The following is a 26,474-nucleotide window of genomic DNA, read 5'->3' as shown; positions in this document are numbered from 1 at the left end:
TCAGTAAAAGAGAGAAACTGCTGCACGTGGATGGAAATCCCAGCGTCAGCAATTTAAGGTCGAGTTAAACGCTAAGCAAGCGGGCTTTTTGCTGCGTTGAGGTATGTGGTGATCCCCCACGTGCACGCCAAGCCCAGCTGCCAGCATCACCTCCGGGGTTAGGGGCAGCAGGGGGTGCCCCCGGCTTCGGATGATGCCCCCCTGCCTCTTTGGAAGAGGAGTTGAAGCTCAGCTCCTGTAGGCTGCATTTCAGGTTTAAAAAATAAACCAGGAGGATATATACGGGATTAAAGAAGCTACAATTTCAAAATATTCGACCTACAAAATCGACTTGGGTGAAAGTTGCATTAATCGGTCTCTACAAAGCCATAAAACCCCTTCTTATCCTTGGGCTTGCAGCATGGTGGCCACGTGAGCAGCTATTGCAGCCCTTTAAGCCTCACGAAAAGCTTTCACTGCAACAAACGCCAAGGCGAAGAGAAAGAATGAATTAAAAATCCAAATAAAGCTCTTTTTTTTTTTTTTTTTTTTCCCCTACCATGTAATTGCAAATGACAAACATATCTGTGGCTTACAGAGGAGGCAATAAATTAAAGCTCCAGTCGCAAATCGGACCAAAAAAAGATACTTAAGTCATTCAATCCACCACCCCAGGACAGCTCCAGCCCCATGGGATGCTTCTCAGCTTTGTGAAAGACTTGGAGGCCAGAAGTGAGCAAGTACACAACGAAGAGCAAGCTCAGAAGCTTTTTCTTTCACAATTGAGCCAACCCTCTGGTGCTTCCCGAGCGCAGCCGTTTGGGTCTGGTTGTAGGAAAAGCAAAAGGTCTTCAGCAAACAAGCTGGTTATTTGTGAACGGAGTGCATCATTTAAAAAAAAAAAAAAGGAAAAGCAAAGTTTGATTCTCAGCAAAATGGCTGTGTGAGTTTCTTCCACTAATGCTGGAGAAAATGGCTGCAAAAATTCAGTTTGTAGAAAAACACCTGGTCCTGGATGTAATTTTAACTTTAATTTGGTGCAAAAAGATGAAATTCAAGCCGTTAAGAGGCTGAGGACTCCACTAACCTCTTACCTCCCAAAAAAGCTGCAGCAGAATGGCCCCACAAGATCCACCAGCAGCAGCACAGACCCAGTCCTAAAGACCACAGCAACCCCTCACCTTCAGCCACAATGGAATAAATAAAATAACTCAGTCTCCTATCTTCTTTATTTCCCATTTTCTGCATATCCTAACCAGTGCTTACGAAGCATGGCATTCCTCTCTGTCTAACTTTGGTGAGCAAAATTATCTTAGGAGTAGTCATGAAACAAAAGAAGTATATACAGGTATTACAAATCTTGATATTTTTGACTATTTTCTGGTATTTGGGGATTTTTCGAGTTTGGTATTTAAAAAAAAAAAAAAAAAAATGTACTCAGATACATTCCAACTTACAGAAGTTCATGGGGGAAAAAAAAAGAGCCCTATAACCACATACCCACGGACTTTGCACTCGTTTCCAGACACTTCCAAGAAATTCCAGGATAACTTACATCTCAGAAAAAGAGCACTTTCAGGTGAAGCAAAGTCAGAGGTGAGCTTCTCCAAACAAGTACATCATAAATATTTTCTATGTCTCAGCTGGGTTGAAGTCCATCCAGACAGACATCCCCCAAAGCCCAGGGTTTGGTTTCAGAGCACGTCCATCTGTTAAGACCCAGAGGACTTCCCAGCGTGGCTTGAGTCCCCAAAACTCAAGTAAAGGAGATTTTCAGCAGGCAAATCCAAGACTTGGGCGATCTGGGCTGTGCAGTAGCCATCTCCCTGCACCACAGATGTGACAGCAGTACAATAGCATGAATAATTTTTGTTACTCACTCCCTACCGAACGAAAGCATTCAGAGGCTAAATTAGGAACACGAAAACCATTAACATTAGCATTAACCTCGGTCCCACCCTAATTGCGCTACATAAAAGCATACGTAACAATTACAAAGATAACATTGTGTGTCATAAATATCACACACAGGAATACAGCAGTCACAGCACTCGTTTCCTGACCCGGGAAAGCTGCTATAATTGTAGAGAGCATTGTGCCACGGAGGACTCGGAGCTGGGAGCTGGTTGCCAACAGGCCTCGTTCGCTGTAATTTCCCCATCGGGCTCTTCCAAGCCTTCGTCTTCCCCATCAACGTCGTGTCAACGCTCTGCTCCGGATCCAGCACGATGCTGTCCGGCAGGAATTTCACGTTCTCGGTGGAAACCAATTAAGCTGGATGGGGAGACGTGAAGCAATTAAAGCAGAATGTGTGTGTGCTGCTTGGTAGAGGCGCATTGCTCAACCTAAACTAAAGCCTTGGTCCCTGTCGGAGGCCTTCCATCCAAGCCTCTGTTCAGGCAGAAAAAAAAAACATTTAGGATACAAGGAATTTGGCTGTTATTATCACTCCTGTGCTCCCCAGTACAAAAAAAAGACAGGGATCTCCTGGAGAAAGGCCAGTGGAGGGCCACAAAGATGATACGGGGCCTGGAGCATCTTCCCTGTGAGGAAAGGCTGAGAGGCCTGGGGCTGTTCAGCCTGGAGAAGAGAAGACTGAGAGGGGATCTCATCAATGTTTACCAATATCTGAAGTGTGGGAGACAGAAGGGTTTGGTCGACCTCTTTTCAGTGGTTTGTGAGGGCAGGACGAGGGGCAATGGCCACAAAATGGAGCCCAGGAAGTTCTGCACCAACACACGAAAGAACTTCTTCACGGTGAGGGTGACGGAGCACTGGGACAGGCTGCCCAGGGGGGTTGTGAAAAACATCTTGCACCTCAAAGCCTTCCCCAGTCAATATTTCCAGGTAAACGCTAACACCAGCTTTTAGCCCTAAACACTTTTTTAGCTCTAAATACTTTTCTACCAACTGTAGAGAAAGTTAAAAATGACACATTCAGTAAGATTGACATTTTCCAATTAAAGGTAATGGATGACAGTGACTCTGATATGCAGGACTGAAGAAGGAAGGGGTTATCCAAAGCAGAACTATCAATATTTTTGCACCACCAAAGTGCTAACATAAGCTGTTGGCATCTTTCTTGTCCCAGAGGTAAACCACAGGCTCGGGTCTCTTCTCAGTTTCATCTCCACTTTCTGCCCAGGAAGAACAATCAGTTCCACATCAACCACTCCTCTTTCCGTACTTAAGATCTTTTATAAATTATACACGGGATTTTATTTTCTGGGCCATTTCCCTGAAAGTCATCAAGTTGGGCTTTTTCTCCTGAAGCCGGATTCCCTCTGGGGGCCGTGCTGCTGGCAATGCTCCTTCCACTGCTTGCACCACACGGTCTGAGGGCGAGATGAGCCTCCCAGAAATGTTCCTAGGGCAACGTTGAGCATTGCCATTTCCCTACCAGCTCTGCACTTTCCGATAAATCCCTCCCTCATTAGTATGCTGAGCTGCATTAGTTCTGCTGCTTACAATGCGAAAGCATTAAAGTTGGGCTGAATTCTCAATTTCACAGCTCGCAATGTGATGCATTAGATACTCCGGGGTCTCCAGCCGCGGGGCACTGACAGCATTTACTCACTGCTTTGGATTTGTGAGCGACTGTCAGTAAATCTGCTGCTGCCTGGAAGCACGTGCGAGCAGAGATGAAGCCAAGATAGGTACAAGAGGGTAAGAGGGGCAGAATGACTGTCCAGTATCACACACGGCTCCGGGAGCACCACGACCTCAGCCAGGAGGTTGGTGTCATCCTGCACGATCCAAATGTGGATTTGTTGAAGTTATGTCTGGATTTGGTCTTTTCCAACCTGATTCTGTGATTCCCTGGTGGCAGGTAAGCGGTAAGTTCACACTGCAGCCCTTCCATCGAGCCTGGGAAACACGATGAGCTCTCCACCCAACCTCCGTGCTGCTCAGTTCTCATGGCACTTGCAAAATTGGAAGATTTTGAGGTTTCTCAAGCGTGGCTGCAGTTGCTCAATGGTTTCGAAGGCTACTTGGGACAGCGGGCTGATAAACACAAGAGGCGCACCCTTCCCACTCTTGTATCCGCAGGAACTAAGCTGCAAGAACGCAACATTTTACTCACTATTTTTAAATTCTCATTTATTTTCTATGTGAAAAGGATGAAGAATGAGCAACACACAGAGTTTTTCAGCTCTGGTGATCAGATGAGACTAAGGCCAGCCAAGGCTAATACACACATATGTGTACTCAAGTTTAGTGCAAGCAGAAAGGTGCCAGGGGTAGCAGACAGCTCCTCGATGCTCAGATGTGGACTTGCAGTAGGATTCCTCAATGCATACGGAGCATTATGGCTTTAGAGGCATGGAGTGGATTAATCAAACAGAATAATTATCTCATGGTGAAGTGTGGAGCCGGAGTTAATGAGATTAGCGTTCGTGTCCCAGCTCTTGAAGTTCTCACCCTTGGGGAAGTCATATCAACTCCTGCATCTTTCCACAAAACCTCCTCAGCATTACTGATTGCAGAACCCAAGTGAAGATGCCAGAGGAAAAAACTATACCAAAGCAGATTTTTTAAAAAAAAAAATCCCCTTAATATCTGTTACGAAGTGCTGTCTTGTTTTATTTATGATTCTTTGAAGGAAGATCTTCCAGCTTAAGGGATAAAAAACCAAGCGTGTGTTATCTTCTGAACAGTACCACGTGCTTCTACTGGTAAATAAAATCCTGAATGAATGCTCAAACCAACAAAGCAGAAAATGCCTGGTACAATTTCACGTTCGATGGTACTTCAACACAACATGACTTCAGGAAAAATTGTGAAGCCAGCTCCTGGCCTCAGATCACACTAGCACAGAAGGGCATGGCAAGAAGATCTGTCCCACACAGCTTCTCATGTATTTTGTCATCTCCCCAAAGACTTGGGTTCTTTACACACGGCTGTTCCTTTTGTTTCTCAAATTCACACCGCAGGAAGCAAGGCTCTGACCCATCACGATGGATTTCTAATTCGGATACTCCACACCAGCTCACCTGTAAACCCCGGGTGTCCAACATCTGGCATTTGGAAGAGTTTGGTCACATCCCTATTCCTCTGTAAAGCACCAGGCCATCCAAGACTTCTCAGGACGTGCCTTCTTGGTTGGACAAGATAATCTTGAAGGTCTTTTCCAACCTTAATAATTCTATGATTCTTCTAAGGGCTCTTTTGGGAAGCTCGTTCAGTGTGCAAAGTTAGGCTAGCCATCTCCCCACTGTCCAAAACACAAAATGCAGGGCAGATCTTGTGTGAAGGGGAAGAAACGGAAAAGTGTGTGGGTGGAAGAAGTTCAGTTGTATTTCAGAACGATTCCTTGTTGGTTTTTAATCTAAAGCCAAGCTTATATTGAATCCAAATTTGTGTCGTGCAGTTTAAAGAGCAAGGGGAGGCTTCCTCCACCCTGAAAGCACACATCCAGCGAGCAGCCAAGTGGTGCAAGGCGGAATTTGACACAAGAAGATGATAACTGTGTTTTGGTGGTAGCATCTGTGTCATCCCTAACCCAAAAGCTGTCATCATCTGACCCCAACACGAGGTGATAGTCTCCACCGACAACACCAGCGACCGCAGCCACCAAGGCTTCCTCCCCACGCTCAGCACCAGAAACCTCGCTGGGAGGACACAAAACCCACAGGATTTCAACCCAGCATTTTTCCAATTTCCAATTGCCTTGAAAGCGCAATTAACGTCGGTTGTCTTTTGATTTTATCTCCGTTTTCTCAGGTTGTAGGCTATTTGGGAGAGCACTGTGCATGTCTACGTGGGTATGCGTGCCGGTGCGTGCACCTACTTGCCTGCCCTTACCAGCTTCCCAGCACAACTGCCTTTTCTCAGGGCCTCCTCGGAGAGCAGAAGTTAGTGAGGATGCCAAACCTTCGGGAAATTTCCCTTCTTAGCCCGTGCAGTCACTGGAAAAAAAAAAAAAGATTTCTGCTCCCACTGCTTCTTGCTGATATGGGGGAGCTCCATCCAAGCTCAGCTAGGCTCAGCTCTCTGCACTCCTCAAGGTATTCAGACAAATTGCTCTCGTGGGGGTTTCAAAGATGCTAAATCAGCCCTTGCAGTGAGGAAGAGATTTTTCTTCCCCCTTCTGCATGTAAATTTTAAGATCTGATAAACTGAAGGACGGGATTCTGAGAAATCAGTACAAAAAAAGGGACCAAGAGAAGTCTTACCCAGGCTGAAGGCTAATTGCCATTTGTCCCTTTTCCATTAATTCTTCAAATATTCCTCCAGCTCCTGGGGGAGCCAAAACCAAACCTCTGAGCATTGCTGCTCTCTGCACGAGGACATGCCCAAAGGTGCAAGCAGGTAACTCGCCTCCAGGAGCGGCCACGAGCGAGTTCCCCCTGCTACCTCTGCATCTTGCCACGTTGTAAGACTCTAAACCTCTATGTGATCAGGCATCGAGGATAATTTGGGGGAATTTAAAGGCAAATAGTAGTGGTCAGTGTTACTTCCATTGCAACAGTGCTGAAGGATTCCTGCTGAAGGGGGAAAAAAACATCAGTGCTGGATCTGGTCAAGATATTACATATCCATTCCCTGCTCTCTGCCCAAAAGAAGAGATTTACCAGAAAAAAAAAATAAAATACCACCAACTACAACAAAAAAAAACATTTTCTATTCAGATGAAGGACACGAGATGCAGACAGGCAGGTGACCCACACGACTGTTTTCCCTTATGGGCCAAGGAAATGTGCAGCCAGACTACTCGTCGGAGAGCACAGACGCAGAAGAACGGCAGCTTGAAGAAAAAATATGCCCCTAGAGGGTAGGTCTGATTCAGAAAAATAGCCTGGGTGTTGCCAAAGGGCTGGAGAATTCCATCCAAAAAACCAGAGACGTTTCACTGACGAAAAAAAAAACTTCCTTATTCAGTGGAAAATTGGTTGCTGCGAACTCGGACGGAAGTTTCTGAGCCAGCCCGGGCAGGGCTTTCACCTATATACCGAACAAGAAAGGCCAAGAACAAGGCATCCAAACAACGCTGCCCTGCCAAAACCTCAGTGGTTTATCATCTCGAGTTCAAATCAAGACCTCCAGCCCTGCTGCACGCGGAAGGGTTTCCAAGAAACGTCTGCTGGCACCGATCCTAAAAACGCAGCTTCCGACCCGCAGCTCGCCTTCGCCGCCGATTCTGAAAGCTCGATTTCCTACGAAGCTGCCTCCCTGCCACATCCTCTGGGCTAGCACAACACTGAAATACCACAGTGTTTTTGAACAATGCGCTCGATTTCTCTAAACACAACTGTTTATGTAAGCCTGGTGGCCCCAGGCTCGGGGAGGAGAAGAGCCCGGCCCGGAGCAGGAGAGCGGCACCGCGGCACGGAGCGAAAACCCCGAACAATGCTCGCTTATGCCCCAGTATTTCCGCCCCAACCTTCTTATAAAGCTGTTGGGATGTTGGAAAGCCATTATTTTGGAAAAGTGAGCATGTCTTGGAGGTGCTGAGTGAGTGCCAGCAGCCCAGGCAGGAGATGAGGGATCCCAACCGTGCACCAAGGGGGAGGCAGCGGTGCCGTGGGGCTGTTTCCATCCCCTGCCCTCCTTCCTCTGCTCACATCGTGGTTTGGGTTCTGCTGCCTGTGGTTGTTTGCAAGTGGGGAACTGAGCTCGTGCGCAGCCCAGAGAGATCGATTTAATCGTCCTTCTTTTGGGGGAGGAAAGTTCAGATTAACATTTTTTCAGATCAATGTTTTGAAGAATCTTGACTTTGCCTTGCTACCACCTTTTGTCCTTTGACTTTGATCAAAGGACTATATGTATTATGGCAATCTTTACGCAACACTTTTTAACCCTGTTCTCCTCCTTCTCCAGTAGCTCACCCACCAGGGAAACGCAGCTCTGATGGAGACAGGAGCTCCAGCAACACCTGCCACAGGAGCCACGGCCGGGAGGTGAGGGGCACTGCTCCTGATGATGTGAGAGCAATCAGAGCAATCAGAAGAGCTGCTTCAGGAACCACGAGAGCCCCAAGATCTCTACCGAGGAGCTTCCAGAAGAAGGGAGCACGAAGATATCTGGGAGCCCAAGGTTTCCAACACAGAACCCCTCAGGTTTCACATCCAACCTCTGAAATCTTACCTGCACCCCGCAAACGCAGACTGCCTGGGCTGCCAGCTTCACACCCCACGGGAAATCTGAGCTGGAATGAACGTGACAGTGCTGGAAGGGCTGACAAAAAGAGCCAGCAACTTGTCCTGCACCTCGTTCAGAAGGTTCTCACCAAGGATTGAAAGTGCTGTTGGTCTACTCATGGCTCCGCGCTGCTCAGCTCCAGCCAACATCACATCCGTGCCTGGCTTCGCCACAAACCTCCCACACACACCAGTTATTTCTCCGAGACTCTGTGCTGGCCAGCCTAACCACGCAGCCCTTCCCGAAGCATCTCGTCTCTGTGTGAGTCCAGCTTTTCCAATTTTCCTCCCCAAACCACCGAGAGGCCTCGATAGGCGCGTCCAGAGCGCGTCTTCTGAGAAAGCTGCTGCCTGAGAGCAGGTAGCAGAGCACACAGGCACTGCATTACGATACAACCTGTAGTGTTTTGAGAGATACTTGAGCATCCTCAGGCTCTCACTTCTCTAAAAAGGGTTCTATACATTTTATACATCGAAAAAAATAAGTATAAAACACATCTGAGGCTATTACGGGTGGGTATTGCGGGCAATTTTCTTCCATACCTCTCACTTTAGCCTCATGGAGCTTAATTAATCCTTCCCTGGGTTCAGAGGAAACATGCACCAGGAACCAAAGCCACTCTTCTAGGACAGTTGCCACTTCTCAGTAAGCCAGGGGGGTTATTTCAGCTCTTGACCTCAATCAGCTTTTTCCCCCAAATCAGAAAGGGAGCCAAGCAGACGAAAAATACACGTAGCAAAACACGAAATTCAGTTGAGGACACACACACACACACTCACGGACCTGGAACGGGCTGCTGAGTATCACGGGGATTCAAAGGGAAGCATTTAGTCCCCCCATGAAAGCTGCAAGTCCCTTCAGCTTGGAACAGGGGTTATCACACCGGGTTTGCAAAAGAATTTGAAGAATTTCTGCGCGAAACCATAAATTGGTCAAGTTTGCGAAGCTCGCAGCGTCAACAGGAACCTATGTGCAAGTTTTAAGGAAATACCAAACCACATATACAAACTCCATCCCCGGGCAGCGTGAGCCTACATACATGAAAGCCCCAGCAACAAAAAACGCTTTAAGAAAAGAGCCTGTTTGTAAAAATCACCAGGTTTCACACACACATCTCCATTTGCTGCTCCAGAAACGCAACCCGAGCATCAAACCCATTTCGGCTGGCATCAAATCCCCAGCAAGCAACCTGGCAGCAAGATTTTTTTTGTAAAACACCATTTCTCAAAGTTCTCCTCCAGTCAGACCATGGGAAGAGCTCCGTTCAGAGCAGTTGCCCACAGCCTCCCTGCTGGAGGGCGGTTTTTAACTCGCCACCACGCTGGGTAACATCGCTCCGCACTCCACAACCTTCCTTCATCCTCCGTGACCTCCTCTGCATCAAAAAGATGTTTTTTTTTCCTCTTTCCTCCTCCTTAACTAGCCCCCTGATGCTAGGATTACGCACCCAGGTGATGGCAGAGAGCGGCGTATTTCCACTTGACGCTCGTTTGTGCGCTCAAAGCAGCAAAGCCTTGAGAAAAACCCTCTTTAAAACACTGCAAACATCAACGCCACGCTCTGCACACCTTGCAGCGTGAGTTAACGTCTTCATTCAATAAAAGATGAAGCACGGGATTAACAAAAGGCTCGCATCAAACCAAAGGAACCCCCCCAGCTGAAGCAAACCCAGCTCGTTCAGCTCAAACGCGGGGAAGACAGGGCGCAGGCTTCGCTGTGAGGATGCTGTAAGGCTCAGAGCTCTGAATCCACCAGCTTGTAAACCTAAAAAGGCTGGAGACCCCAAAAGCACCCCGTTAAGGTGGCTGCCCTACCTCAAAAGGGACGCTCCTCCAGCTGCTCGCCTCCCCGGCAGACAGCCAAAGCTCTCCGCTTGGGGATCCCACTGGCACGCGACCGATCCTTAGCAAGGCCGATGATTATTCCCAAGGCACCCTGCAAGAGAGAAGCACCCCGTTATTACCGGCTCCCACAGATCGGATGTTTTATTTCGTATTTTATTTTATTTTCTTGCCCCGAAGGCTGGAGGTGGGTTGGGAATGACGGGGACCATCCCACCAAGCTGGGCGTGAATCGAGCGCACGGAGATCCCGGGCCACGAGCTCACCCGGAGGCACCCCAGCCTGCAGAAGCCACGGAGGGTAGAAAAAAGCTGAAGAGCACAGCTCGGACAAGCCTAAGGCTGCCCGCTCACCTAATTAAACCCAGCTTTGTGCTGTCCTACAGACAGCACGACGAGGACCACGCTTGCCCTACAGCCGGGAAGATCTCCAGCCACGCCGGATTTCGCATCCGAACCCGGAGTGCCACCGGGAACACGGCCTCAGCCCCTCTTCCAGGCAAGGATTGCGAGCAGGAGCGGTCCCCTGTGGTCAGCCAGCACGATGGGAAGAGGAACCAAACCCTTTCCCTTCCATCTGCAGGGCTGATGAGCAACGAGGAGCCTTCAAAGCCCCGCTCGGCTCGCGGAAATCGCTCCGGGGCCGAATCAGGGATGTATCGCCCGGGCCATCTGAGGGAGCAGAGGCGGCTCTCCTGGAGGTGTGGGCACGGCAGCGGGGAGGCCAGGAAAACACCAGCTCTTGCGTCAAGCTGCTGGAGGGACGGGCGAATTATCCCCTTGGCAACGAGGTCAATGGGGCCTGGCGATTTTTCTCAGCCACTCGGTTTTATAAGCATACGCATATATCAAAAAAATATATATAAATATAAAAAATCCCGGTGAAATTTAACCCCAATCCCAGCTGTAGCAGCACAGGTGAGCCCCAAACACATCTCTTTGGGCAGGGAGCTCCACATCCAGCACCTACAGACAGCAAAATCCCACTTGTGCCCGGCACGGAGCTGGGGGCTCAATATCCCCGCTCCACCGCGACGTTTTGCCACGGCAGCTCCTCCACCTGCACTCGAGAGATCAATTCTTGGTATTTCTCAAGTCCTAAGGGACTCGTGCTGCAGACGCAGGCAGGAAGCAGCTCGGCATCTGCTCCCTCGTCCCCGGCCGCCCACCCCACTGCTTTGCATTCCCCTCCAAGGCACCCAAGCCTGCTGACGGCAGCTCCCAGCCCGGCCGTGCAGCAGGGCAGGCTCCCTCTAATTACCCCAGAGCCTCCAAATGAGAGGGTGAAAACGAGCCCAGCTCCTCGCCACAGCTCCCGCAGGCAGGGGCCACGCTCCCCAGCCTGCCAGCATCCGCGGACACCCCCCATGAATTTATTTTTCCAGGGGTTTAAAACATGAAGGAGAAAAACTTTGGGAGTGCAAGGGGTGACCGTGCGGTTAGAAGGACCCACTGTGTCTCTGCAGGCTGATTACAAGCAATTTATATGCAAGCAACATAAAACATTCCCCGTTTTTCTAGGAAAATGCCCGATCCCGTGCTGATTTCCACGCTTTCCAAATCCCGTTGACTTCAGAGGGACTGCCTGCAGCGTAAACCACCCGACCGCAGCATCCCAGCAGCACAGAGCGACCCCTTCCCATCCCGCTGTTCCCAAATCCCATCACCCAAACCCCAAACGGGTGCTGGGGCTCGGCCAGTGATCAATCACAGCCCAATTAGGGCTGGGCAAACGAATAAGAAATGAGAGAGAAAGGCAGAGGGCTGAGTTTTCCCCTATTTCCTTGGGTAATACTTCGATTTTTTTTTTGAGCTTTGATTTTTTCCAGCCTCCAAAGCCAAGAAGCTGCCCAAAAGATGCGAGGGTTTCGGATACAGCTGGGTTCCTCCTGAAGGTGATGGGAGAGACTGGGTTCCCAGTCCGACCAGTTCAAACTGGGGTGGGAAAGCAGCGGGGTGCTCCAACCCCAGCCCAGCCGGCAGCAGAGGGAGCGGGGCAGGGATCTGGAAGCAGAAGCTCGAAACCAAACCAAAAGGAGCCCGGAGGCAGCTCCATGCTCGGGAACCTCTCGCAGAGGAGGTTTAAGGAACTCCCAGGGCTGCCAAAAAATAAAAAATAATAAAAAAATCAAATCAGAGCAGGGCGAGAATTCACAACAAACCCACCCGCTCGGCTGGGGGAAAGCAAAATCACGCAGAGATCCACCGGCAATGACAGCCCAAAGGCTGCGTTTTGTTTGGGTGCTGTTTGGTTAGGAGCTCTGCGCCTTTCCTCCCCCTAAAAATTAAAAAAAAAAGCATAAAAACGCCGTTCTGAAGCAGCTTTGTTTAAGAATTAACCCTGCATTCACAGCCAGAAATTAGCGTCCTTCGTCCGTAGCTTCGGTCGGTCCTTAAAGGATGAAGAGATAATTAGAGAAGGAAAGGATAATGAGATGCACCTGAATTAGGACTCCCTCCCCGGCCTTTTACAACAAATCCTTCAAAGGCCAGCGTTTTGCAGAGCTCTAGGAAACCAGGCTTTGGAAAAAAAATCAAACAAAACGCATTTATCCCAGAAAGAAAAGGAGCAGAACAATCAAAGTCCCGGGCGTTTGCTCTGAGGAGACATCTGGGAAGGTGAAAGGAGGAAGCGAAGGGGGAAAACGGACAGAAAACAGAGCTGCATCCAACACCCGGGCACTGCAGGCTGTGAAATCTCGCTCGGTTATACACACAAATTCCCCTACAGAGGGCTGGACCCGTCCCCAGGTCTCCAAGAGCCCTGAACGTCCCCAAACTCCCTGTAGGACCCCGCTCGTTCCCCTGGTGTGGAGTTTGGTGGCCTCTCTGCTCCCATCCCCATAACCATTATTTGAATTTTTAGCTTCCCCATATTGACAGAGAGATTCTTGAGCCCAATCCCAAACAATTAAATGCAAGAATGAAGAGAAAGAAGGCGCCCTACAAGCTTTGGTGTCCCCTCCTCTTCCCCGAAATGGGATGCGAGACTCAGAGCCTGGCTCAGGGGCTCGGGTCCCCATTGATATCAAAAAAAAAAAAAGGGTGAAAAAAGGGATGGGGACACAACACCTCGACCAGGAGCATCCCCAGGAGGTTCCAGCGTTGGTTGCTCAAAGAGCAAAGTTTCTTGGGACCCCAGCTTGATCTTAGCTTAAAAAATATTAATTTCTGGTAAAGAACGCAGGTCTCCAAACACGCCAGCTGCACCCAGATTCATCATTTTTCTCCTAATTTATAAAATCTATAAATTTACGGAGCCATAAGCCCGGCTCTCTTAACCTCTGAGGACCAGGACCACAACCTCCAGCCCCAAAACGCTCCTAAAAAAGCGACCTGCCAAACGCCAAGCCGCGAGGCAGCGACAAAACCCCACTCCCAGCCCGATGCCCTGCCAAATAATTGTTTTTCCCACCCAGGAGCAAAGGTTACAATTACAGCGAGAATGAGTCAAGCCGGAAAAGACCTATTAAAAAAAAAAAAATAAAAAGGGGAAAAAAATGGAAAGGTTGTAACGAAAACGCGTGGGGGGTTGTCAGCCCGGACAGGGGCTGAGTTTTGCCTGGCACCTTGCTCTGCCCAAGCCGCCAGGCAAAAATTAAAAGTTTTGGGTTCAAATCAGACCCGTGCTGCTCATCCCGTGCCTCTAACGCTTCGCCACGAGGAGCTCCGCATCTGTTTTGCTTTGGGGCTTTTGGTGGTGACTCAATGTTATCTGCAGCTTCGGACGGCCGCAGATAAAGCGGTCCGGAGGTTTTTCTTCCCTCGCCCTAGCAGCGGAGGCCAAGCTGGTCAAATTTGACACGAGGAGAGGGTCCCGACTTTTTTATCCTGGCTGATGAAGGTTGTAAAGAGGCAGGGGGGTTAAGGAAAGCGCAGCCTGTGCCCCAAAGCCACCCTTTTAAGGGTTATTTGGGGTTTAACCTTCGCAGGCTCTGGGCAGGGCAGGTAGCCGAGCCCCACATCCCCTCAGCAGCAGCGAGGAACCTGAAATAAAAAAAGGAGGAAGGAAGCATCCCTGTGCCCAGGGACTTGATGAACTCGCTGATAGGAGCCAGCAGCACCCCGTTAGGGTGGCTGACACCGTGCAGGCACAAGGGAGAGCCGGGGCTGCTCGGTTTGGGGACGAGGAGGGTTTGGGATCCCCTCCGAGGAGGGTTTGGGATCCCCTCCGTGCCCGCCAAGCCCCGCAGGGAGGTGCGGAGAGGCCGGAGCCAGGCTCTGCTCAGCGCTGCCCAGAGGCATTTTGGTATTTTTCACCCCAAAATACCTCCCAGGCTCCAGCACGGGCTCCTTTTGGCCACGGGACCCTTCCACGAGTTTATCCAGCCACCACCCAGGGGAGCACGATGCCCCCGGGCACCTCGCCCCATGGCACGGAGGCGCTCACACGGCTGGTGGCACGCTCCCGAGAGGGTGCCGGCGGCCCCAAAAGGGGACATTTGGGGCCATCAGCCCCGGGTTTCACAGCGTTAACCCACGCCAACACAAACAAGCAGTGCCCTACAAACCTCCCAGCTTCACGCCGCGCTCCTCATTAGCGCTCCGCGGGCCGAGAAGCGAGAAGAACTGGTTTGAAAAGAGGGAGGAAAAAAAAAAAAAAGAAAGAAAAATACAGATGACTCCTGATAACGTGTCTAATTCATAAAGCACAAACTCAACAGGCTCGTTCAGTCTGTGCGCCCCATCTGCTTTGCCTTCAGCCCGGCTGCTTCCCGTATCCACGAGCAGCCTTTTCCATACGGCGCTCGCTGCGTGCTGACAAGCCCAAGGCACCCGGGCACACACGCTCCCCTGCAGCATCCCCACGCGTCCTTATGTTCTCCTCGGAGGCAGAAGGGACGAGCAACGAGAGATGTGAACGTCCTGGGTGCAAAGGACGGGCCCGAGACATTGAGGCCTTACAAAAAAAAACCCTACAGATGTAGGAGTTTGCCCTAAATCGGCCGTTCTGCCTGGCTTTAGGTAGGCACTGTAAAGCCACGACCCCATAAATGCTCACGTTATTTACTCAGTCGTGCTTTAAATGATGTGGCAATCAACCCAAATGAAGTGCTGAATGATGATTTATGGAGATTTATCCATGGAGAGCCCAGCCAGAGCTCCCTGATGCCACCAGCTGGAGCCAGGATACCCAAAATTCAGGTTTGGAAGAGCCACACCGCAGCGTCCTGCCAACACGAAGCATCCCGACACTCCTGCGAACGCACACTCCGTCTCTAAAAGCTTTGAAGGAAGTAATAATAATAAAAAATGAGTACTAAAACCTAGGAGCGGGACCTCTCCATCGCTGAGCAGAGCCAGGGATGGGACAGGGGAGATGGAGAGGCACAGGGAGCGCCCGCAGCAAGCAGGGCAAGCTGCTTCTGCCACTTGGAAATGGGAAAGGGAAGGGGTCGGGAGGAAAACCGGCACTGGGACAGAGGCAAGGGCAATCTCTGCTCGTTTACAAGGCTGCCGAACACCAGGAAGCCACTGAGCACACGCTGCTGAGAGCCCTGGGGTGCTCATTTACCCCAGCTAACGAGAAAAACACCACCACAACTCCCCCTGCTAGAGAGGGCCGTTCAGTTTTCTTTTCTTCCCGGGTCAGGAGGACGCAGGGTTTCACTCCTCTGGGTGGCTTTCACCAAAATTGAAGTCTTTCAACAATTTTAAAGCCTCCAGAGGCAGAGGGGATGCGCTCAATTCCACGTAAGCGTCTCCTCTGTTGCTTCATGCACGCCTGAACACCCCAGCACGACTCAGAGCTTGGAAATTCAGCCTCTTGCCCTCTCTGCCTGTAGCAGGAGGGAGGAAAAATGGGAGCGAGCGAGCAGCAGCCCCTGGGGAAAGCCCGAGCCACACCTCGGATTACGCAGGAGAAACGAGCCCAGCGCCTCGACCAAGCCAAACGGGGGAAAACCAAACCCTAACTGAAGGGAAACCTTCAGGAATTTGGTGCAGGTGGCTTGTTTGCATCCCAACTGCAAGGCCAAGCCCCCTTGGGCTCAATCCCACCCAGGGGGTGGCTACGGAAAGGAGCAGGGAGGATCCTGCGAGCGCAGCAAAATCCCTCCCCGAGCTGCAGGGCTCTGGCTCCAATATCCCACAGCTCCGGGGCCGTCCGACCCTTGGGGTTTGCCCTGGCTCAGCTCCATCCTGCACAGCCCTACGGGTCCACCAGGAGGGAGAATTGGTGTTTGTGAAGCAGGGGGAGCATCAGGCATCAGGATCGCTTCGTCCAAGGAACGACGGAGCAGCGATGGGGAAATCCAAGTCCACGGATCCATTCGCCAGACCCCTCTCTCAAAAATAAACCCAGAAAGCACAGATGAATGCTGGACCCTCACCCTGACACGTCCCTATAGGGCTGGAAGCCCTACAGGAGCCAGAAGAGCCAAGGTGTGGGGTGAACTGCTTGAAGGCGAGCAGCTTTCCTTTGGATGCAGATTTCCAGAGCGCTTCCAGCAGCTTCTCTTCTTTTTCCTCTCCTACTGATTACTTGGGAACGGGGCTCAGGCAGATAGGAACACAAATAACAAGCCCAAAAATTTAACCAGGCTCGCTGGCTACACCAGGACGGTGTGTGGGGAGAATCAGGGCAGCAGCGTTGGAATAGGCACAGAAAAAAAAAAAAAGAGTTTCCACGGGAGCTTGTTGCTTTAAAATCAGATGGATGAGATCACCTCGGCCCCCGGAGCACGCTGTTTCCTAATGCTTTGCCCAGACCAATTGCAAATGTCAAAAGCGATGTTGTTTTTTTTTTTTTTTTTTTTTTTAAATTTTCAGGCTCTTCTGCCTTTCCCATTATAAAGGCAATTATCGGCACAGCCTGATTACAGCATCTCCCATCACACGGCATCCGGCCGGGGCTGCAGGGACAGCTTGCTTTTCAAAAGGAGTTAGGGAAACTCATACCCATCCTTCAGAGCTCGCTGCTCACATCCCAAGAAGATTTTGGGGCTGCCCCTGCCTTCCTGCAAGGGAAGAGCATCCCTCCCAGAAAGCTGTCTTCGAAAAAATACCCGAATTTCCTTGACTAAAGCAACGCGCACGGGGCTAAAATGAAGGCAGCTTCAGCTCCTCGTCCCCGACACATCTTGCGAGATGTAGTTTTTGGATAACCCGGAGTGGAAATTAGCCCTACAAGCTGGGAACAGCTGGATGCAGAGAGTTAAACAAGATCGCCTCGGCGGGTCACATCTGCTTTCCACATTTCCACCTCCTCCCAGCAGAAGGAGGGGAAGGCAGGCGGTCGGGGCACCCTGCGCAGTCACGAGCCCTGCTGTGGGTTACTCGGGGTCCTCCGCATCAGATGTTAAGGATAAATAAGTGAAATCAGGAGCAAATTCCCTTCTCCACCACCCCATGCCCATGCAGTCCCACGGCCGCCCCTGCCTGAGCTGGCTCAGCCTAAATCAGACGCGGTCCAGCACGTGCAGGAAAGAGGGAACGGAGAAATAAGCTTTTAAAAACCCCAAAACACCGAAATCTTGCATGGGCTCACCTCTGCTACGTGCCAACGGGAGCAGAGCACTGAAATCTAAGCCCGACTGCCAAAGGTGACGATGTTCAGCGCCTTATTCTTAATAACGCATCCTCTGTGCCAGGCTCTGCGGCAAAAAGGCAAGGAAATAATCCCAAACCCATGAATTTAAGAGCTAGTTCCACAACAGGACAGACCAAACCTGGGCTCAGACATGGACTAAAGCAGCTCTTTTATTAGTAAGAATGGGTTTAGGCACTGCAAACAGCCAGTTTCTCTCCTCCATACCTCTCCATCCCCGTTTTCCCCAGGTCTCCGACTTGTGCCCAGCGCCCCTGCAACCGGGACAGAGCCCGGAGGCAGGGTTTGGGGTCAGACCCACCACGGGAGCGACTTGGAGAACACGGTTTGAATCCTCCGTAAGCTTTAAAGCATTTTATTCAATGTTCTGACCGCTTCAAAGCAAAATCAGTTCCCAGCTTCCAAAATCGGATGAGGTAAGGTTATAAAAAAATGATAAAATTGACTCTAACCTAGCACCCAGGGGTCATTTGGGGGCACATCAGACAACCACAGATAAATTGGGGCCGTAAAATACACAGAAGAACACTGAAGGGCTACAAAAGGTCCCCGAAAGACTCATTTTTAGGGGGACTTGGAATAGTGGCAGGTCTCTGATGGGGCAGCTCTCGGGTAACCGGGATGCAGGTTGGCAGCCCAGGCTTGGTGCAGCCAGGCTCTCTTGCAAGAAAAGGCTTAATAAAATACAAATAAATAAATAAAAGTCGAGGGAAAGCAGTAGGAGAACCGTGATTCCTTCCAGAGCAGAGCCTTTTACTGTGGAGGGCAGCAGGAAGGCAGTTTTATGTCCCTGATGCTTACAGTGCGCTCAACCCCCTAAACAGATCTTCAACCCCATAGCCACTTTGGTAGTTCCACCCTAAAAAACCCAACGCGTTACCCTTGAATTCCTAATCCTGGTGCAGAAAAATGCATTATCACAGCCGAAAGGTGGGCAGCAAAATGACACAGCACCGCATCTGCCCCTCTTGCGACCCTTTTCCCAAGGGGATCAGGGCTGAACCTGTAGGGTTTGGAGGGGGCTGCCACGGCTACAGAGCATCGTGCCCGGGTGGGAGGCCTCAGCACCGATCTGAAAGCCCATGTTAATTCATTAATTCATTAATTACCTCCGTTTCTGAAGCTGCATCGCCTTCGTGAAGCAGCAGAGCCAGAGAAATTCAGCACAGAGCATCAAGAGTTCCCTTAAATCTCCGTTCTGCACCACGTTTCTTGAGCTCCGGGACACCAAACAGCCCGAAATGAAGCTCCCGGCAGGCACAGCACCTTCCCCGTGCCACTCATCCTATAAGAAGCCGCACTGAGAAACGCCGTGAGGAAGCCTCAAATCGTGATTTTTCAGGATTCTCACCCAAAGCGAGCTGAAGCATCACTGGGTTTGAACTCACCCTCCGCGTCCAGCTCATACCCAAGCAGCCCAGACCGCAGGTGAATCTCCATTCCCCAGTTTCAGCGGCTTTCAGAGGTAAAAAAAAGTAATTTTTTTCAGCCCTATGGTTCAAAAGGGTGTTGGGGAGGGCTGGGCTTCGCTCTGCTTGGTCTGGAGAGGAAAATCTCAGCACGGAGGCGATGGGGAGCCCCCAGAAAGGCATCCTCGAGACCCCAGAGAGGAGGGGATGCTCTTAAAGACCACGTTGTGTGGACAGACAAGGCTGCAGGACGGATGTCCCACACCTCCTTTAAGCATGCTGGATGATGGGAATCGAACTCAGGCTCACCCTTTCTCGCTTATCTCCATAGATCAGCGAGAAACTTCTCTCAAGGGAGAAACTTCGCCTCAAACTGCCCCAAAGTCCTCACTAGGGGCTGGGTTGGAGCTCTCACCCCCAGCTCCCCGCTGGATTCGAATTAAAAATAATAAATCAAATATTACCTAAGCACTGTAGATGAGTCCAGGAATGGAAACGATGCCAGATGAGCTGGTTAAAGATTTTTATAAGAAAGATTTTTATAAGAAAAGGTTCTTCCACCACCCTAGGGGCAGGTGGACAGCCTGCCCGGGGTGATTTTGCCAGCCTGTGCAAGCTGTCAGAGCCCAAATGCAAATTCAGACAGCAATAGACACACAACAACACCTCCAAGGTAGTTTGCCAGCCACCAGGGTACCTAAAAAGAAGCCCCTGCCACCGAGTCAAAGACCCTGCCTCGTCCCCGACCCGCCGTCTGAATGAGGATGCAAATTGTACACGGCGCCTGGGATTAAGAACATCTCTCTGTCTGCACCTAAATAGGTTTAAAGCCTCCTCGAGAGAAAATCTGGAGGATTATCCGCGCGTCCCCGATTTATTATTCATTTCCAACTCATTTCCATTCATCCCGCATTCAGCGTTTGGGATATGTGGCACTCGCCTCTCCTAGGAGCCGCAGCTTTTGCGGGGTGGAAAGCAGCGCCCTGCTGACCCGGCACCACAGAGGGCTGGGGGGGAGATTTGGGGCCGTATTTCTGCTTACAGACTGCCTGACCACGTGCACAAGAAGGAATTCCCACGTCCGAGGCTCTGTGATTCCCAGCAGTCGGTTTGGAAACGGGTGAAACCGAGAGGTTTCGGTGGATCCGCTCACCCGAACGCAAAACCCTTTATTTTTTCCAGCTCCTCCAGCACATCCCTCGGTGCTTCGCTGCTGGAACAAAACGGAGGTGATTATCTGCTGGCATGGAAGCAGCGAGGGAAATTTTGCCTCAGGAAACAGCCCGGACCCTCAGGTTTGGTGCCAGCACATCCCCGCGCCGCGCTCGGTGCCTGGAACAAAAGGCTGCCCCTTTCCCAGAGCGCCGCTGGAATCCGTGGAAACCACTAAAATGCTTTTCCTTTCTTTTTTTTTTTTAATTTTTTTTTTTACCAAAAGCAGATTCTGTTCCTCATAGCTCTCCTCTCACTCAGATTTCCTTCCCCGAGGGCTGAGCGCCGCCGCTCAGAAGCTCCTCGTGCCGCCGTGCCGCCCTCGTGGTGCCTTCTGCCTCGCCGTCCCACCTGAATTTCACCCTTGGCTTTTCCTCCTCCGACCTCTTCTCGCCGCCGAGGCACGCTGCTCCTTCCCCGACTCCCTTCCTTCTCCAGCAGCTCTCCTCCAGCCTCTCAGCCCCACATTTTCTCCCCACACCAACTCTCAGATCTTCCCAGCTCACGCCGCCAGGCCCGCGGCGCTTCTGCAGGTCCTCCCTTTCCTCTCCTTTTTTTTTTTTTTGGGATGAGTAAACAGAAAAACCTCCCGCAGATGTGCCCACACCTCTCTTCGGGTCACGCCGATGCTGATCTGAAAGCCCCCCGAGGACACGATTGCTGCTGCAGAGGGGGAAGCAAGAGGTGCCCAACGGGGCGCACGCCGTCGACAGCGGCACTCGGAGCCGGTGTCACGCTCTCCGAAACCCCGGGGTGGAGCCCGAATTGAGCCAAACCCTCGGGTTTTCGTTCATCCCAAGGATCCCAGTCATTTCGAAACCTCCGGGCGGGGATAGCAGGGGCAGGCAGGCATCCAAAAGGGAGGTTCGCCGAGCCAGAGTGCGCTCGGGCGCTGCTGGATTCCCTGCTCAGACCTGAGCCCGGGCTGCCCGTCACCCTTACCCAACGCGGAGCCTGCAAGCTGCAGCACGTCCAGCTCCGTTCGTAACGCTGCTACGCGGCTCCAGCTCCCCGGGACCTCTCCGCTCGTTCCTCCAGCAGGTTTTGATTCGTTTCTATTCCAGCCTCGAAGCGTTTCGGACCCCCCAGCGTCCCGAATCCGGGTCAGGAGGGTGAGGGGAAGGAGCCTGCCTGCCCAGACGGAGCAGAAAAAAAGCCACGGCTTGAGGCAGGCGACAAAAAGCCTCGTTTTGGGGAGGGGACGAGGAGGTCCGAGGCTTTTCCCCAAGCGCCTCCTGCTCCGTGGCCGTGGCTCATTCATTCCCCGCCAGCTCCTGCAACATCAACACGGCTCCGACGGCACGCGGCCCCGCACGCCCCAGCGAGCAGGCGGGCGGCCAGCCTGAGGGATTTGGGGTTTTCTCGCCCGTTGTCGGGTTTAGCGCCGCCGCCTCCACGCTCCCAGCGTGCTGGGACACACCAGCAGCCACGCTCTGCTCCCAAATCCTGGTTTCTGCCACCAAAAGAGCTCGCCCCCCGACCCCGACAGCCTCACCGATGTCCCGAGGAGGCCTCCACCCCTCATCCAGCCCCAAAAATCCCATTAGGGAATAGGGGATGGAGGCGCAGAGATGTTCGCCACCAGCTTCCAGGAGCAGGCTGGTGAAATTCGAGGGCTCCTAAAGGAGTTGGATGGAGCAAAATTGAGGCTGAGCCACCTGACAACCGTGTGGATACTCCCTGTGCCCAAGAAGAGGGCTTCAAGGGTTTTTATGGGTTTATCAAAAGGAAAACAGCCAGGAATAAAGCTGGCTGACACACTTATGGCTGCTGGAGGAATAGGAAGGTCCTTAAGCCACGCCGAGGACCAGCTGTTCCCAGGGAAGATGCAAAAAAAATCACCCCAGACACTCAGGGAACCGCTTACTTATGGGGAAATCTGCCCCTAATCCCTGCGCGCACCGATTAAGCACCGCGGCGCGCCCCCCAGTATTTAATTAAATATTAATATTAAATATTAATCCCTCCTCAGGATTAATAGGACGCTCCAGTTACCCAATTCAGAGCGATCCCGACCCCATTTCCACCCCGAAACACCAGGAACACAGCAGCGTTTGGCGAGGAAATCCCAATACCCGGAGGGGTTGGGAGCAAAACCTCCGACGGCCCTAAAAGCAGCCCGGCAGCAGCAGGGAAGGAGTTAAGGGCAACGGGATGAATCAGCCCACAAACACGGACATTTCCTACCTGCTCCCATTTAAAAGGTTTCCACCGCAGCAGCGGGAACAGACGAGGCGTTGGGTTGGGTTTAAAAGGAAAAAAATCGGGTTGCGAACGAGACCGAGAAACCCCACGGCGAGCAGAGGGGGAAGGTGGCACCGCCGGGGTCCTCCCCATCTCTCCCCTATAAAATTTATCCCAAAGCACGGACGGGAAACCAAATCCCCGAGTATTTTCGGAGCACCCCCTGCCAAGGGATGGGGGAGTGGGGGGGGATTCCCGAAGCTCTGGGCACGGCCCCGCTGCTCCTTGCGAAACTTCCCAGCTGGGCTGGGATTCCTTCCCGCGCCGCTCTTCGGGGTTTTAACGTCGCTCCATATTTAGCAGGAGGAAAAAAAAAAAAATTAAAAAAAAAAAATAAAAAAAATAAAAACTAAACCCAGCTTCCCTTCCTTCCTGTCACATTTTCCATCCTTGCTGACATCTACGCTGAGAAAGGAGGAGCGGGGGTGAGTGTGGGAGCGCCCGGCAAAGCCCTCGGGTGCTGTGGGACCAGCACACGCCGGCCCCGTAAAGTTTTAGGGCCCTGATATTGGGGTGGGAGCTGTCAGCAATCCCACAGAGTCTGATGGGGGAGGTGGGAGGGTCCCCGGCCCCAAGCCATGGCTCACGCGTGGGGTGGGGGCAGGCGGTGCTGGCCCCATAGCGGTGACCCCATCCCAAATCCCGTGCTGGGGCTGGTTAATGGGGGAAAGCCCCGTGCGGACATGGGGAGGAGGAGGAGAAGGAGGAGGATGAGGAAGAAGAGAAGGAGGAAAACAAGGAAGGAAGAAGAGGAGGAGGAGGAATATGATGAGGAAGACTAGGAAGAATAGGAGGAGGAAGATGAGGAGGAGGAAGATGAGGAGGAAGATTTGGAAGACTAGGAAAGATAGAAGGAGGAAGATGAGGAGGAGGAGGAATACTGGGAAGAAGAGGAGGTGGAGAAGGAAGATTAGGGAGAGGAGGAGGAGAGAGGAGTCAGAAGAGCAGGAAGGGGAGGAAGACGAAGATTAGGAAGAAGAGGAGGAGGAAGAGGAGGAAGAGGAGGGGGATGAAGATGAGGAAGATTGGGAAGAAGAGGAAGATGAGGAAGACTTGGAAAGAAAGGGGAAGGAAGATGACGATGAGGAGGAGGAGGAATATTGGGAAGAAGAGGAGGTGGAGAAGGAAAATTAGGAAGAAGAGGAGAGGAGTAAGAAGAGCGGGAAGAGGAGGAAGATGAGGAAGAGGAGGAAAATTAGGAAGAGGAGGAAGATTGGGAAGAAGAGAGGGGTGAAGAAGAGGAGGTGGGGAGGGAAGATCTGGGAGGAGAGGAGGAGAAAGAGGAGGAAGAGGAGGGAGAGGAGGGAGATTGGGAAGAGGAGGAGGAGGAAGATGAGGAAGAAGCTTAGGGAGGAGGAAGAGGAGGAGGAGGAGGAGGAGGAAGAGGAGGAAGATTAGGAAGGAGGAGGAGGAGGCAGATTGGGAATAAGGAAGAGCAGGAGAAGAAGAAGAAGAAGAAGGAGGAGGAGGAGGAGGAGGAGGAGGAGGAGGAGGAGGAGGAGGAGGAGGAGGAGGAGGATGTACAGGACCCCCCCAGCCCTCCCTGCCCCCCCCCTTCCCCTCTCACCTCTGTGCAGCGGGGCCGGGCGGGCACCCCCCGGGCACCCCCTGTGCTCCCCCCGTTTTCCCCCCGCTTTCCGCCGCTCCGCTCGCTGCGAGGCCGCGGCGGCCGCGACCATTGACGGGCCGCGGGGGGGGGTTTAGGGGGGGGGGGAGAAGCAACAGCGGGGCTGGAGCCGAGGCTGGGGCTGGGGCTGGGGCTGGAGCCGCCGCTTCCTCCTCGTCCTCCTCCTCCTCCTCGGCCGCGTTTTGGGGAGGGGGCTCCGGGGAGGGGGCTCCAAGGCGGGGGGGGGGGGGCTCCGGGCCCTCAGCGGCGCCCCCGCCGCCGCCCGCCCGCTGCCGGTGCCGCCGCCGCCATGGTGCGGCCGCAGGCGGGGCGCGCTGCGCCAGGGGGGCGTGGTCAACGCGGAGGGGGGCGGGGTTAGGGGCGGGGTTAGCACGAAGGGGGCGGGGCTAAAGGGGGAATTGGCGCGCCCCGCTGGTGGTTAATTTGGAGGGGGGGGGGGGGGGGGGGGGGGGGTGTTCATTGGCCTGGGTTATGTTCATTAGGCGATCCGGCTAATTGCGGGGCCTCTCCGAGCAGGTTGCCCCCAGCGCCATCCAGCCTGGGGTTGGGGTAGTGATGGGGTGGGGCGTCGCTACCCGCCCAGTGACGAATATTTTTCCTAATGTTTAATATTGATATTTAATTTATATTTTATATTTTATATATTTATAATTATATATTTATAAATTATATTATATATATTTATATAATATTTATTATATTATATATATTTATAAATATATATTTGTATATTTATGTTTATATTTATATATTTATATATATATACATTGACATATATTTTATATATTTTTATATATATTCATATATACATATGTTTATTTATATATATGTTATATATTTATATATATTTATTTATTTATAATATATTATAAAATTTATAATATATATTATAAAATTAAATATATATGATATATTAATTATATTAATAATTAATTAATCATTTATATACTTGATGTATAAATATATACATTATAACATATATTATAAAATTATAAATTACAAAATTTATGTATATAATATATATTATAAAATATATTTATATAGATATCTATCTATATTTATATCTTTTTTATTTTTATATTTATTTATATTTATATTTTTATAGTATTAATTTAATTTATATTTAATATTTCCTAATATTTATATCTCCTAATATTTCACCGAAATCCGCCCTTTTTTAGCTTAAAACCACCCCCCTTGTCCTATCGCTGCCCCCCTGACACAAAGTCCCCTCCTTGCTGTGTCCACACAGAGGTGCTGAGCCCCCTGAGAAGGGCAGAAGGGGACAATTCCCTCCCTCACCCTACCACCATGCTGCTCCATTTGGGGTTTCTCCCCGACCCACAACCCCAAGCCCTCAGGGCAGCCCCCAACCCTCACTCCCCAGCCTGTATTTGCTCTTGGGGTCGCCCCAGCTCTCCTCGCAGCCCTTCCCTCCAGCACATCAAACGCACGATGGACCCGATAATAGTGCAGCTTCCCCACAGCGGGATCCCAACCAAACCAGAACAAGCTCAGAGCGAAATAAAACCTACAGCTTCCTCTCGCCTTACGGTTGGGGAATCCTCAATGCTCCCAAGTCGTTCGGTCACTGCTTGCCACCACTAAAACTGAAAGAAAAATTGGATTTCTAACAATAAAAATCCCAAATTCTGCCTTGTCGCGGGGCTGAGACCTCCGTCCCTCTGAGGACGCGGCTGCACCCACACAGCAACACCCCGGGTATCGATGGGTGGGTGAGAAACCACAGCCACCAGGCTGTGACATAAGCCACCACCGCCAGCCCAGCTCAACGCTAACCCCGTGAGCTGCTTGTGGTACAAATAAATGTTTGTTGCTAAGCCTTTGCCTTTATTTAGATGCAAAAAGAGGCAAACCTGAGCGGAGCAGGGCGTGCCACGCTCTGCCCTTTCCATCCACAGCTCTCTTATGATTTGTTTTAAACCTGAGTTTGGGCTCCAAGCGGGGTTGAGCATCCTCCTCCTGGATGATCTGCTGGTTGGGGTGGCTGGATGTGGCCCTGCTGCTGCCTCTGCTCTCCCTCCTGCCCCTGGGCTGTGTGCCACAGAGCTGGGAGATTCCCAAAATGCTGCTGCCATCTGCTGGCACCGGCCTCCTGGTGGGGCCGGGGTGATGCCAGCCATCGCCTCCTCGCTCAGCATCACCGCTTTGGGGGTAAAAAGAGTGGTTTCATATATCCTCAGCATGGTCCCCTCATTGGGGAAGACTGGGATTGAATGGAAAAAAAGGCAGGAGGAGAAGCTGCTTCAGGAGGGGACACAGCAGATGTAGCCCTGCATGAAGGAAAGCAGCTTCAGCTCTTCCCCAAAAACCGCTGGCAGCGATTGCTGCTGCACGAACCGTGCTCGGGAGCAAGCCTCACACCTCCCTGGGCAAATACATCCGACTTTTGGTCCCCAGAATTAAGGCTTCAGGCTCCCGAAGCCTTTCAGGAGAACAGACACAGAGGGA

At 51.4% G+C, this 26,474-nt stretch overlaps 1 protein-coding gene across 1 annotated transcript in view; it reads right to left on the bottom strand.

Moving 5' to 3' along the window:
• The window catches only part of PTPRA (protein tyrosine phosphatase receptor type A), a 79,701-nt gene extending 55,742 nt beyond the window's left edge, over positions 1–23,959 (bottom strand). The window contains exons 1-2 of the mRNA XM_032187134.1: positions 23,943–23,959; positions 9,936–10,056 (exon numbers count right to left, since the gene is read on the bottom strand). The gene's annotated coding sequence lies outside the window, so the exon portion shown is untranslated. The remainder of the gene's footprint in view (positions 1–9,935; positions 10,057–23,942) is intronic.
• Between the last annotated feature and the right edge of the window lie 2,515 nt (positions 23,960–26,474).

Source organism: Aythya fuligula, chromosome 4 (assembly GCF_009819795.1).
Source record: "Aythya fuligula isolate bAytFul2 chromosome 4, bAytFul2.pri, whole genome shotgun sequence".
Classification (NCBI taxonomy): Eukaryota; Metazoa; Chordata; class Aves; order Anseriformes; family Anatidae; genus Aythya; species Aythya fuligula.
The sequence above is the reverse complement of the archived record's forward strand: the minus strand, read 5'-3'. Positions and strand labels throughout refer to the sequence as shown.